We start from the raw sequence: 14008 nt of genomic DNA on the forward strand, positions 1-14008 counted from the left end.
TCATGGCATTTGTAAAGCGCGCTACTCACCCGGGAGGGTCTCAAGGCGCTGGGGGAGGGGTAGGTTACTGCTCGAACAGCCAGGTCTTGAGCTGCTTCCTAGAGGAGAGATGGTCTTGGGTTCGCCGAAGGTGGGTGGGGAGGGAGTTCCAAGTCTTGGCTGCCAGGTAGAAGAAGGATCTTCCTCCGGCGGTGGCTTTGCGGATGCGTAAGGAGTCTTACCTTTCTTCAGTATTATTAGCGCTTTGAGCAATTCTGAGATCACTCCTTCTCAAGAGACGATAGATTAAGCTTATCATGAGTTGGAGGAGGAGTAGCATTGAGAAAGGCCTCTATGATAGAAGGATGTGCCAAAGATTCAGGAATATATAATTCATTATAACATTTCATAAACTCCTCTAAAATATCTTGATCTTTAAAAAGAAGATTTCCATCCTCTGATTGAATAGCTTCAATAGAAGAGCACTGTTTCAGGATCTTCAGATAATTAGCCAAGAGTTTCCCAACCTTATTACGTCCTCCATAATAATGATCAAAATTTAAGAGGCATTATCTATGGTTATTTAATTAAAGTTTCATTTTGTTCAAACAGGTTCTTGCACAATGGGATCTAAAGAAGAATTATAAAATTGATGTTCAAGACATTTAATAATTCTCTATTAAAGAGTTATGCTCCTTAGCAAAATATGTCTTCTTTTTAGAGAAAAAATCCAAAATCAAGCCACAAGCCAAGGCTTTAAAGGAATCCCATAGCAACTGAGGAGATGTCTCTGGACTTGCTTTAATCTTGAAAAAATCTTCAGCAAAAGAGGAGAATAAAGAAGATTAAACAAGATCAAGTAATGGAGAGTTATTAAACCTCCATCTATTTGTTTTGGGAAGTGCTGGGAGTAAATCCAGATCAACAACAACTGGGGCATTATCAGAGAGGAAAATAGGTTCAATATTGACAGTAATCGTATTTTGTGTTAACGGTGTACTTATAAAAATTTGATCCAAATGGACACCATTACAGAAACTCTACAACAATCTAGCCAACTTCTTTCACTGCTAAATTGAAAATATTTACAGCATCTATGAGCAACAACCCAACCCCAATGATCTCATTGCCAACCTTTCCACCGGCAACCAGGACACACTCTTCACTGGCTTGAAAACGGTCATTGAGGAAGACATCACAGCAATCATGAAAGCAGTCCACTCAGGGGCACCTTGCCCTCATCATGTCTACAATATGAGTGGACCACAGATCAGAAAAATTCTCACCCACATCATCAACTCTTTCATCAAATTAGCCATCTTCCCTAAAGAGTGGAAAAATGCAGCAGTCAACACCCACCTCAAAAAACCATCACCAACCCCAGCGAGCTGAGCAATTTTTGAACCATTTCCCTGCTTCCATACCCCGCCAAAGTAATAGAGAGGGCATTCAACAATCAACTCACCAACCACCTGGTACTCCACAACCTACTTTAACACACCCAATCAGGTTTCTGGAGCAACCACAGCACTTAAACAGCACTCATCGCAGCCATGGGCAAAATCCCCACAATACTGCTTTTGGAGGAACTGCTGCCCTCATTCAATTTGATCTCTCCACTGCTTTCGACACAGGATCGCACTACAGCTTCATAAGAAGGCTGCATTACAAAGGCATCCGAGGACTAGCTCTCAACTGGATATGCTCCTTCCTCACAAGAAGAACACAGTGAGTCAGACTACCACCCTACTTGTTGGAACCCAAGAATATGGCCTATGGAGTACCCCCAGAGTTGTTGGATTAGCTCAACCATGTTCAACATTTGAATGACTCCATTCACTAACCTCATCAGAAGACATGCAGCCTGATTCACCAAAGACCAGTTTTGCAAGTCTTTAATAGCGATTCATAAGGAATCGCTATTACAGACTCGCAAAACGGGATTCATGTAGGAATCGCAAAATAAAATGCGATTCCTACATATTCCTTATTTGCGATTAGCAAATTGCTAATCGCAAATAAGGAATAACTCCCCATTCATTCCTATGGGCCAAAAGGCCCATAGGAATGAATGGGGAGTATTCCTTATTTGCGATTAGCAAATTGCTAATCGCAAATAAGGACTAACTCCCCATTCATTCCTACGGGCCAAAAGGCCCATAGGAATGAATGGGGAGTGTTCCTTATTTGCGATTAGCAATGAGAATTTGCCTAGCCTTAGTGCTGGTAAGTTCCAATTCTATTGAGGACTCGGAGGCGAGGATTATGCCATTCTTTCATCGCTTTATTCTCCACAGCAGCAAGAAAAAATATATCACAAACTACTTTTCCCATGAACATTCGGGAAAAAACAAAGTCAAACATGAGTCCTATCACAGTGTCCATGAACCGGTAGCTCCCATCATGCTCCGCCGTTCTTGCCTTCTCCTCTTTCTTCGCGCGAAGCCTCAACCCAAGTCCAATCACGCATCCTGTTTTGAATTCTCCGTCCCTGCAAGAGAACATATCGTAAGATCTATCCCGTTCCAACAGAACGTCAGCAGTAAAAAGGAAGAGCAGTACATCGCAGAGCAATAGCCGTACATCCATTAGAGGAACATAAACGCTTTACTTACTATGCATACGGGGAGGGTCCACTTCAAGGACGTCACTGGGGGGATAATCCTCGCCTCCGAGTCCTTAATAGAATTGGAACTTACCAGCACTAAGGCTAGGCAAATTCTCATTCTATGGCAGGACCGGAGGCTTCGGATTATGCCGGTTCAAAGCTTATCGACCACCAGCCGAGCCACTTCGATAACTGGCTTGAAATAGAACCTCTTGAACGTGGAGTCCGAGGACCAATCAGCCGCTCTCATCAAATCCTCCAGTCGAGCCCCAAGGGCAAAAGCTTTAGAGGCCATGGCTCCTCTCGCCGAGTGAGCCCCAAATTGCTTGGTATCAATCCCCGCCTCCTGCATCACCCAACGCACCCAACGGGCGATCGTTGGCGAAGTAACCAAACTTGTGACCTCCACCACGGAGTGATCATCACCACCTGCGCCAACTGACGGCGCAGCAGCGCCGAAACGCGCGTGATCATCGAGAACGGTGGAAACGCATACCCCTGCACACCCGACCAGTTCTGGAGGAACGCATTGGTCGCCTCCGCTTGAGGGTCGGGGCGCCAACTGAAATATCTCGGGAGCTGATGATCCAGGCGGGATGCAAACAGGTCCAAACAGGTCCACCGAGAACGGACCCCACCGGTCCGAGAGCCTGGAGAACAGAAGAGGATCCAGCTTCCAAACGCTGGCATCCACGATATTCCTTGAGAGCCAATCAGCCACCTCGTTCTGGCGTCCCGGCAAGTACTCTGCCATGACCGACACCTGATGATCTAGGCAAAAGTGCCAAAAGTCCCTGGCGAGGTCTGCTAGCATTTTGGACCTGGTGCCGCCCAGATGGTTGATGTAACGGACCGCCGACACGTTGTCCATCCTGAGAAGGACGCAAGATTACACCCTGTCCTTGGTCCAACACTGCACCGCAAAGGAGCCCGCTAGTAGCTCCAAGCAGTTGATATGTAAGGACTGCTCAAAAGCGGACCAGGCGCCACCCGTGGAGAAGTCTCCGCACCTGGCACCCCAGCCTGATCGACTGGCGTCCGATTCTATTACAATGTCGGGAGCCGAGCCGAAAATCGCACGGCCATTCCAGGCCTCCATGTGTGTGAGCCACCATCTCATCTCGTCCCTCACATCGTCTGATAAAGGAATCAATTGAGAGTATGTTAGCCCTCTCCTGAGATGGTACGCCTTCAAGCGTTGCATGGCGCGATAATGGAGGGGGCCTGGGAAGATAGCCTGAATCGAAGACGACAACAGGCCCACTAACCGCGCCAGGTGACGCAAGGATATCCACGGTTTTGCCAGGGTTTGGCGCAATTCGTGTTTGATCCTCGACATCTTCCTGGCGGGCAGACTCAAGGTGGAAGATACCGAGTATATGTTGAAGCCGAGAAAAGTCGCGCACTGAGTGGGAACCAGAAGAGATTTCTTCTCGTTGATCACGAACCCTAAGCCTTGCAGAAGGTTGACTGCGGACTGTAACTGTGACCGCAGCCGTCTGGGACATTGGTCCATGAGCAGCATGTCGTCTAAATATACGATCATCCTGACACCTCGAGCTCGCAAGGCCTCCACCGCCGGACGCAACACCTTTGTGAAGCACCATGGCGCCGAGGATAGCCCGAAAGGTAGTGTGGTGAACTCGTATACCTGACCGTCCCACTTGAACTGGAGGAAACGCCGGTGTGGAGGGAAGATCGGGACTGCCAATTAGGCGTCTTTTAAGTCGAGCCTGACCATCCAATCGGACGAACGTAAAACATCCCGCAAGAGATGAATCCCCTCCATCTTGAAATGGCGATAAACCAGCCATTCGTTGAACTCCTTTAAATTGATCACCGGGCGCCTGCCCCAGTCGACCTTGTCGACCAAGAAGAGATTGCTGATGAAACTTGAGGGGTGTTCGCAAGCGCAACAAATCACCCCTTTTTGGAGGAGGGCAGCGACCTCCTCGCTCACCAAAGCCGCATCACGCTGGGAAAAGGTAATGGGACGTTGTAGCTGACACGGACGGCCATGGAACTCCAATTGGAAGCCCTGCACCGTCTGCAGCACCCAGGCATCACTCGTAAGGGAGGCCCATGCTGGAAAGAACTGCGCCAGTCGCCCCCCCACTCGCAAGCTCGAGGAAGGTAGCACACTCACCTCGTCCACCGCCCTGATGCTGGCCTCTCCAAAGGACATGTGTGTGTGCAACATGCAACATAGAAAAATGCTTTTAAAAGCATTTTTCTAAGTTTTCGCTATTTACCACGAGGTTTGACCTCGCGGTAAATAGCGGGCCGAAATTGCGAATTCGCAATTTAAAAATGGATGATGAATTGCATTTAAGGAATCTCAAATAGAGATTCCTTAAATGTAATTCCTCGCAAAATAGGGAAATCGCTATTACCGATTTTTGCCTTTGGGATGATGAATCCCAAATGCAAAAATCGCACTCGCAAAGGGCAAGATTCTCAGAAACTGGCCCTTTGCAAGCGCAATTCAGCTTGATGAATCAGGCTGATGGTTTCTCCATTATATTTGTCAGACCTGTCAACTTAGGGTGGTCATCCTTAAAAGTTTTGCTTTTCTCCTCCATTATTTCCTGGTCTCGTTCATGAGGGCCGTAGGACTCTGTACACTTTACCACTGCCAATAAGGTAATGTACTCACCCCTGAAAGCACATTAGCATTGGCCTATCTCCAATTGACATCTTTAATTTGCGTATACGTCCCAAGTAAAGTGGTACTACATGTGCTCAGAGCCTGTCAATTAAATGGTAGTAGTGGGTCTGCTACCAAGGTAATCACAAAAACTAACTTTATATGTCCGGCGGACTAGGTTATAAGTATAATGATAATCAAAATGTTCCTGTGGTACTCTTACTAGAGGTACTCATATGAAATTAATTAGAGATATATTGACTGAAGCAATCTAATTAATCATAGTATTTAGGACAACATACAGGCCCCCATAGTATAACCGCAATCATTTTTTGTACTGTTTGACATTTTCCGACATCACATATGCAAAAACATACATGAATAGTGCAATATCATAAAGTGATGTTGATGCCTTGAAAGTGAGGTACAAACGTGATTATATACATTTAAAAACAGTATCATAACATAAAAAGATCCCTGGTCATGTGTATGTATGGGCATAGTTCTACTTCCAATCATAGTTCATTTAGACACCAACCTCATCAATTTAGGAGCAGGCAACCTTATTTTGATGTTTCGACCCTTAGGTTATTTGAAGGGTCTCACAAGGACCCATCGCCTAGGGAACTTGTAGCCTATGGATGAAAGCATGAGTCCCAATCAGAATAATGTGTATACTATGCGGTCGTCCAGTACATAAATCACAATTCACTCACCACGGCAGCTTCCTTTAGACAGGACCCATTGAGTTAATCTCTAGTCTAACTGTGTTCAAATATGCAGAAAAATATTTAGTAGGAAATTTCACTACTCGCTGTATATGAGGTCAAGGTGAGCCAACTCCAATTGCGTGCATAGCTCACACTGTGAAGATTTGTATCATGCTGCCATGTTTCATGCTCGAAACAATGCTTAATTAGTGTAACTCTCTGGCTGTGAGGTCTGACTAATCAGCAAAGGGTTCTCATCAGAAGTAATGAGAATGAGTCAAAACCAAGTGGTCAAGTCGAAACGTCAACATCCGATCGCCTGGTCATAAATTGATGAGATTGGTGACTAAAGTAACTGTGATTGGAAACAGAACTATACTCATATAAAGATGACCAGGGATGTTTTTGTTTGATGCTCTTGTTTTTAACAGAATGTAATCATGTTTGCACCTCACTTTCACTGTGTCATCTGCACTTTATGATATTGCTCTATTTGCCTACTTGATGTCAAAAAAAGGAAAAAATATAAATGAAGTATTGAGGTTATACTACGGAGGCCTATATGTTGTAATAATTATTATGATTCATTAGAATGCTTTAGTCAAGGTACCTCTTATTGTTTTTGCGTGGGTAGCACTAGAAAAAGAGTCCTATGAGATAATTGTGATTATGATTACTAGTGGGCCTACAACCCCTATTGTGCTACCCACTTAAGTAGCACTTTAAACATGTCTCAGGTCTTCCATTGCAGCCTTTGTGTGCTGTTCTTAACTGCCATTTCATCCTGGAAAAATAAAACATTTGCCAGGCGCAAATCTTACTTTTTAATTTATGTAAGTCTGCCTTAGAGTAGTGTTGGACCTGGCCCTTTTGGCAGGTTCACCCCGAGACTTTTTGCTTTTTCCTAGCCTGTTCCTGGAACCTGGTGGTGGTGATTTTAGGCCTCTGCGTACATTTTCACTGTGGTACAGTGTAAAGTGCTTGAGCTCTCTGTGTATGTGTGGTGAGTGACCTGCCCTCCCTTAGGAATGAATGGGGAATATGTATGCCCATGGTAGTTCCTGATGTGTGGGGAGTGCAGGGGCGAGTTTGATATGTGCGAACTTGTGAGATTGAATGCTGCGTAATGGTATATGCGGCATGATTGTGTCTAGTCTAGAAGTGCCACTTTTAGAAGTTGGCATATTTGTGTAATCTGTATCTGGCGTGTGATTGGCTGGTGAGCCTGGTCCAGGAGTGCCTGGGCCTACTTGTGGATTGACTGTCTGGTTTGAGGATGACAGGGGCTGGGGAGCCCCAGGAGGTTGTCTGAGTCAGCCCGTGGATGAAAGGCTGCATCTACTGCCAGGGAAGTGGGAGGATATGGCACCTGGGAGTGACTAGGGCTGTGCCTGCCTGACCACAATGCTGGCTCCACCTCCCGCTGGGCGACTGTCACCTCTGTCCCTGACACTGAAGAGAGTTCCCTAAAACCAGTTCTAGCTGGTTCTCACACTGCCTGCACAAAGACTTCAAAGACTTTTCTCTGTATAAGAAGGGGTTGTGTCCCCTTCCAATTTGTTCTCGTTTTTGGACTTGAATCTTGCCAGGGGCATGCTGCTGCTTGGGCCCAGGGGAATCCCTTGGCCCTGCCCAGCCCCTGGACACCTGATGGACTTTCCTGGATGCCTGGAGGACTTCTGGGGGACCCCTCTGCCCTGCCTGGGCTGATTGGGGGGACTTTGCTTTGCCTCTTGGAATCTCTGGGACCTTTGGCAGCATGGAGAAGCTGCATTTTCCTGCAGAGAGCGCTTTATTTTTTTACTTGAACCTTCTTTGTTGCCTACTGGTGCTTGGGAGCGCTTGATTTGTATTCCATGCGCCTGGAAGCGCTGTGTTTCCCCCTGAGCGCCTGGGAGCGCTCTGTCTGTTTGCTAGCGCTGGGAGCGCAATGGATTGCCCGTTGGCGCTTAAGAGCGCTTTGTTTGCAGAGGCCGGTGCCCACCCGGTATTGCCAGCGAATCCAAGGACTTCCCGAGCGCTGGGAGCGCTTTATTTTTAAGGCCAGTGCCCCCCCCCGGCATTTGCTGCTTCTGCATTCTGAATCACCGCCGCTGGCCCGGAGATCGAGACCGGAGGCGCCGCGCTGTCATTGGCGGGCCTGGGAGGCTCGCCCTGTGAGGCCGCGAGGTGATTGTGCCATTGATAGGGGCTGGTCCTGGGGAGCCACGTTCTGATTGGCGGGTCCCCGGGAAGAAGGTGCCGCGTCACGAGGGGCTCGACTTATGAGCTGCGCTCCGATTGGCCAGGGGCTGTGACGAGGAAGCCCGGGCCGAGAGAAGAAGTAGCAGGAGATGGCGCGGGGCTCCCGTGAGACTGGGAGAGCCCCGCACCGCGGCCAGAAGAAGGAAGCCGCCTGCTGTGTCCGTCCCGGGGCTCCTGAGTGAAGGGAGAGCCCCGGGGAGAAAGAGAAGTCCGGCCGCCCGAGCCGCGAGGCCTCCGTGCTGAAAGGAGAGCCCCGCAGCAGGAGAGTGGAAGCCCCAGCCACCGCGAGCAGTCGGTGAGTCAGGGCTGTGCCAGGCAGAGTGGGGCATATCTGTTTTCACTCCCCGTGGGAGCAGAGGAAGCCTATAGGTGCCGGTTGAGAGGCACAGAGCCTGGGCGGCCCCGATTGGCAGCGGGTCGCCCCAACGTTGTAGAGCCCTGAGAAGGCTCCCTGGGGGCATGTTGGCTAGAGCCCCGAGAGGCTCCCTGAGGGAAGGTGTGACTCCCTTGCCCTGACTAGAATGGTGGTTTCTGTTATTGTCTGATTGTTCTGTAAATATGACTATTCGCACCAAAACTAATAAAATAAAAAATATATATTTTCTATAAAGAATGACTTGACTGCGGTTCATCTGCCTTCTTGGTCGTGGGTATTCATTGGATAGTGCTCCCCCCTAATCAGAACTGGATCCCATCTGGGACCATTGATTATTTTCCCTGGCAGGGTGATTTTTTCTATTTGCTCCTGTGTTTTCCCCTTCGTTCCTGCCTATATCATTTATTTGCCTTGGGGAACCCCCTTCTATTACACATAGAATGGTGGTTTCTGCCTAGCTTTGGCGTCAGCCTCAGCCAACCAGAAATAGCCAGTTCTAACAAGTAGGTCTTGGATAGCCCAGAGGGCAGGATGCTGTGCATTAAAAAATTAGGACATGTAATTTTAATTTTAGGTTTTACATGTCCAGGTAGTGCTATACTCTTAAATTCATTTTTCCATACTGGAAGGCCTTCCTCTCCCATAGGATAACATTGAAGTTATCTTATTACATTTAATAAGCTGTAATTTCCAAATGGGAGAAGGTATCCGGTTCATGGTTGGTGTCTTTGGAATTGTAATGAAAAACCTTCTCTCAAGGTGAAGTTGGATTTTAAATTAGAATGTTGAAAAGGCCACCTTTTAGAATTTGCAAATTTCCTGCCTTAGCCATTTAGAGCCTTTATCCTGTCTCTCGGTCACATTACTGGGTGTGGCAGTCAGTTGGGTTTTGTGTACTCCCCCTAGACAGTCATACACAATAGAGAGCTTAGGTGTGCCTAGTAGGGCCATCACTGGCTGGATGGGAGGGTAAAACTGGGGGCAGCCATACTTAGTCTTGAATAGGCTGTTTCCTGCCTCCTCACAAAGTGCTGCATTCCACCTGTAGTTAGTCTGGAGCCAGGACAGAGAAGGCAGGATGCCTGGAGACCTCAAAGGGTAACCTCTAGACACTTCACCAACCTTCCAGAAAGAGGGCACCAGGTATCAATATTGTACCTCGGCTCCACCTCTTCAGTACACTTCTGAACCTGTAGATAATCTGCCAAGTAGGACAGCTATGCTGCTGAAACCACTATTACTCTTCTGGACTGCCGTCCTGCTGGACTACTGCTTTGCTGGACTGCTGCTTTTCTGTACTGGCCTGCTGCCTGAGTGAAATGCACAAGGCCTGCATCTGTTGAACCTGGATGCCAAAGTAACTCCCAGTGCTAGTTGGCTGGCCTCCTGACTAGAGCCTTAGGGACAGAAGGCTCCAATAACCTTAAACTTAGCACCTAGACTCTGCCATATGTGAGTCTGACCCTGTCAAGTGTTGCTACCTCAGCCCTGGACCCTTGGAAGTGGGCCTGAAGGTGCACCGCCAGCCCCTCTGTGGATCTAGCAAAACCAATGCATTTCTTCTAATGTGTGATGCAACCGATGCATCGCCACTGCTGCGAGCGTCCTTGTGCAAAGAACTCCGCATTGAACCCACAGCCACATCGTAACCACTGCCTGTGTAAGACTTTTCCGACACAGGCCCTCGTATCTCTTGTCAACGGCAGCCTCAAAGACGGCACAGGTTCTCGCATCGCAGTCTACCAGCTCCTCGGAACTGACGCATCACCCTCCACTGCGTGACACATCCCCAACATTGGACTTCCAAATGCTGGTTGCTTAACAAAGATGCAGCTCCACAGCTTCTCTGAACCATACATATCTCCTCAGCACATGCGATGTATAGTCAGCAAGGTCCATCGGGACGCTACGCAGGCAGGATCCCAGGCACTATCATCATCAGTCCTAACTGGGTCCCTGTAGCCTGCACGTTCTGCATCATGTTTGACTTCAATTTGTGACTTTGCGATGGTCCAGGATGACCAGATAGCCACAGTTGGCGCTTTCTACTTTACAGTATTACATTTACTGAAATCTTTAAACATGCACATCTCTAATTTTATTTATTAAAATATTATTTATTTCTCTAACCCAGTGTGGGATGCTTTTTGGTGTGTTGTTACTGTTTTACTGTTGGGATTGCTGCACAAATACTTACCCAAGGGTTGCGCCCAGGTTCAGTTAAGGTTTGCTTGTACTTCACTCTGACAAAGATTGTGGTTCCTGCTTGAGTAGGCTTTCACCCCCTTCCACCACTAACATAATTTCTTACAATAGCCTTTGCCAATGGCACCCACTGCCATAACCAAATTCTCAGACTGCATGATCATCAAAGCAGGTTGGATGAAAGCCAATTGCGTGAAACTCAATTCCAACAAGGCAGAGGTATTGAACTTCAGGAACTAGAACTTCCCCTCGGACTCCACCTGATGGCCACCAGAACTCAGACCCACACCCCCACCAACCAACCACACAAGTAACCTGGGAATCATCCACAACAACAAACTGTTATGTTCCGTATAGGTACCCTAATATAGGCTCAGGTAGTCACCTAACCCTTCACTTATATTCTCCCTACCATTACACTGCATACCTGTTTTTAGTACTGATCTTTTACCTAGCTACGGTAATGTCCAAAGATGACATGGGGTTTTCTCTGAAAAGCTTAAGCTTCATTCATTATGCATGAGGATTCTTAGAATAACAGCTGAACAGCAGGTCTACCATCTTCTGCATAATAACTATGTATGAGAGTCATTCCTTCCGTTATACCAGTCTGTCATGACCTAGCAAGGTATATCATGAGGGGGTACCACTTTAGGTATATATACATCATCTGTTGCTGAGATAGGGAGAGGAGAAAAGACTTCCATGCTGAAACAATGACGCAAGTTGCTGAGGTTCCTGCATGCAGACACGCCAGCTCGCAGTGGTCTGACATGCCTTGCGGGGTGTCCATCTCGAGACCAAAGACGGGGTCCCACAGTCTCTAACTTTATAACCACATACATGTTAGATACATTCAGGTACATGTAGTCAGGGACGCATCGTAGGAGTAAGCATTTTACTGTCATGCATTTTATATACTTGCCTGTATTAATTGTTTTAGCGATTATTACCATTTTTATCTGTTACTGTCTAATGGTTGTTTTAGCACACCTATTTTACACTACAATTACGCTGGTTCAATAAATGCTTATTGAGAAACGTCCCCACCATTTATTCTGTGTATCTCTCTGAGACAAAGTGAGCATGAGTGACTGAGCGGAAAGTGGCACTGTTCCCATGATTGTGAGGGAACAGGGTTGGCATGTTCGAGGAATGCCAAGAACTATTCTCTCCTTGGTAAGAGGAGTTTTACTGACACTGTGAGCGAGCTGGCATACAGGCTGACATATCCAGTAGGAGTGTCCAGAATCAGTCTGACTCCAATCCTACAGTGTTTGATGTCTAAACGCGTAGATCCTATACAGGCTTATAGGGACTCCACGACATGGCACCACCAACATTGGTTTGGTACTTATGTAACAGTCAAATCTGAGTAGGTCAGTCGTGCTTTTCTCAGAGACCTCTACTCTCGTTTCCCCTGAGGTGTCTGGAATTGGAAAGGAATTATCTGGCCACAGCTGAGTAGGCTAAATTCCCCCAGCGCCTCGACGATCACACAGCACCCATTACCTGGCTGAGTGAGAGCGACTCGACGGAGACAGCGCTTGGTATCGTTAGTCTGCACTTGCGCTTTGTAAACAATTGCGCTGCATTGCTTTGAGAAGTTTAGAATTGCCTTTGTGTGTTCGTGTCGTCAGTTTCACTTTTGACCTTCCATTTTGTTGTGCTCGTGGCCCGTGGCTCCTCCCCGCTCCCGCCTCCCAGCTGCCCCTCCCGCCCACTAGCAGAGTCAGCTCGCTCCCCCTGGGCTCCTGTGACCAGCTGGACTCGCTCTGGGTCGGTCGCTCCTCCTCGCTCCCTGCCTTTAACCTGCACCCCTCCTGCAGATTGAACTTTGCTGTGCCTAATATCGCCTGCAGCCCCAGCGCCTCGACGATCACATAGCGCCTATTGCCTGCAGATTGAACATTGCTCTGCCCGATATCGCCTGCAGCCCCAGCGCCTCGACGATCACACAGCGCCCATTACCTGGCTGAGTGAGAGCGCCTCGACGGGGACAGCGCTTGGTATCGTTAGTCTGCACTTGCGCTTTGTAAACAATTGTGCTGCATTGCTTTGAGAAGTTTAGAATTGCCTTTGTGTGTTCGTGTCGTCAGTTTCACTTTTGACCTTCCATTTTGTTGTGCTCGTGGCCCGTGGCTCCTCCCCGCTCCCGCCTCCCAGCTGACCCTCCCACGATCCGCCCCCCTACACTCCACATTTAAGACAGATGAATCAACGCGCAGCGTCCACGCGCTGCGGTCGCGCCGAAGGTGCGCCAAAGGTAAGCCAGTCTACGCCCGTCCGCACCTGGACCGCGCCCAGTGCCAGACCCCCTGGCCCTCGCAAAACCCACCCCTCTCGCATTACATACGATGCCTCTACGCTCTCAGCCCTTAACCCCGGCCGTCCACCTAACTGCTACCAAGCCGCACCTGGAACCACCCATGGTCCTTTCACCTGCAATTCCTGCAAGTTTGCCTGCATTAGGACCTTCACCAAATCCACCAACACAAAACAGAATCTCGACACCAACGACCTGAAATGTATCCTTCTCAACACCCGCTCAGTCCACAGTCACGCCGTTCAACTATGGAATCTACTCGACACTACATCACCGGACGTCGCCTTTCTCACAGAAACCTGGATGAACACCTCATCTACGCCTGACATCGCCATAGCCATCCCGGACGGCTACAAGATTATCCATAAGGACCGCACCAACCAAATAGGAGGAGGCATTGCCATTGTTCATAAGAACACCATTCGCATCTCAACCAGTTCCGATGACAACCTCACAACCGCCGAACACCTCCACTTCCAGATCCACATCAACCCCAAGACCACACTCAGAGGAACCCTCATCTACAGACCACCTGGACCCCGCACACAATTCTGCGAAGACATCACTGACTTCATCAGTCCACACGCCCTCCCCTCCGAGGACTATATTCTACTTGGCGACCTCAATTTCCACCTGGAAAAGAACAACGACAATAACAGTACCACCCTCTTGGACAACCTAGCAAATCTTGGACTCAAACAACTTGTGAACACCCCCACACACTGCACCGGACACACGCTCGACCCAACTTCACATCCAGCAAATACATCTCCTTCAACCACACCACAGCTCTCCATTGGACAGACCACAGCTGCGTGCACTTCAACTACAAAAAGACTACGACCCACAACAAATTCCCCGCAGAAACTGGAACAAAATCACCACCGACCAGCTTTTCACATCGCTCCACCAA

This window comes from Lissotriton vulgaris, chromosome 9 (genome assembly GCF_964263255.1).
Source record: "Lissotriton vulgaris chromosome 9, aLisVul1.2, whole genome shotgun sequence".
Lineage (NCBI taxonomy): Eukaryota > Metazoa > Chordata > Amphibia > Caudata > Salamandridae > Lissotriton > Lissotriton vulgaris.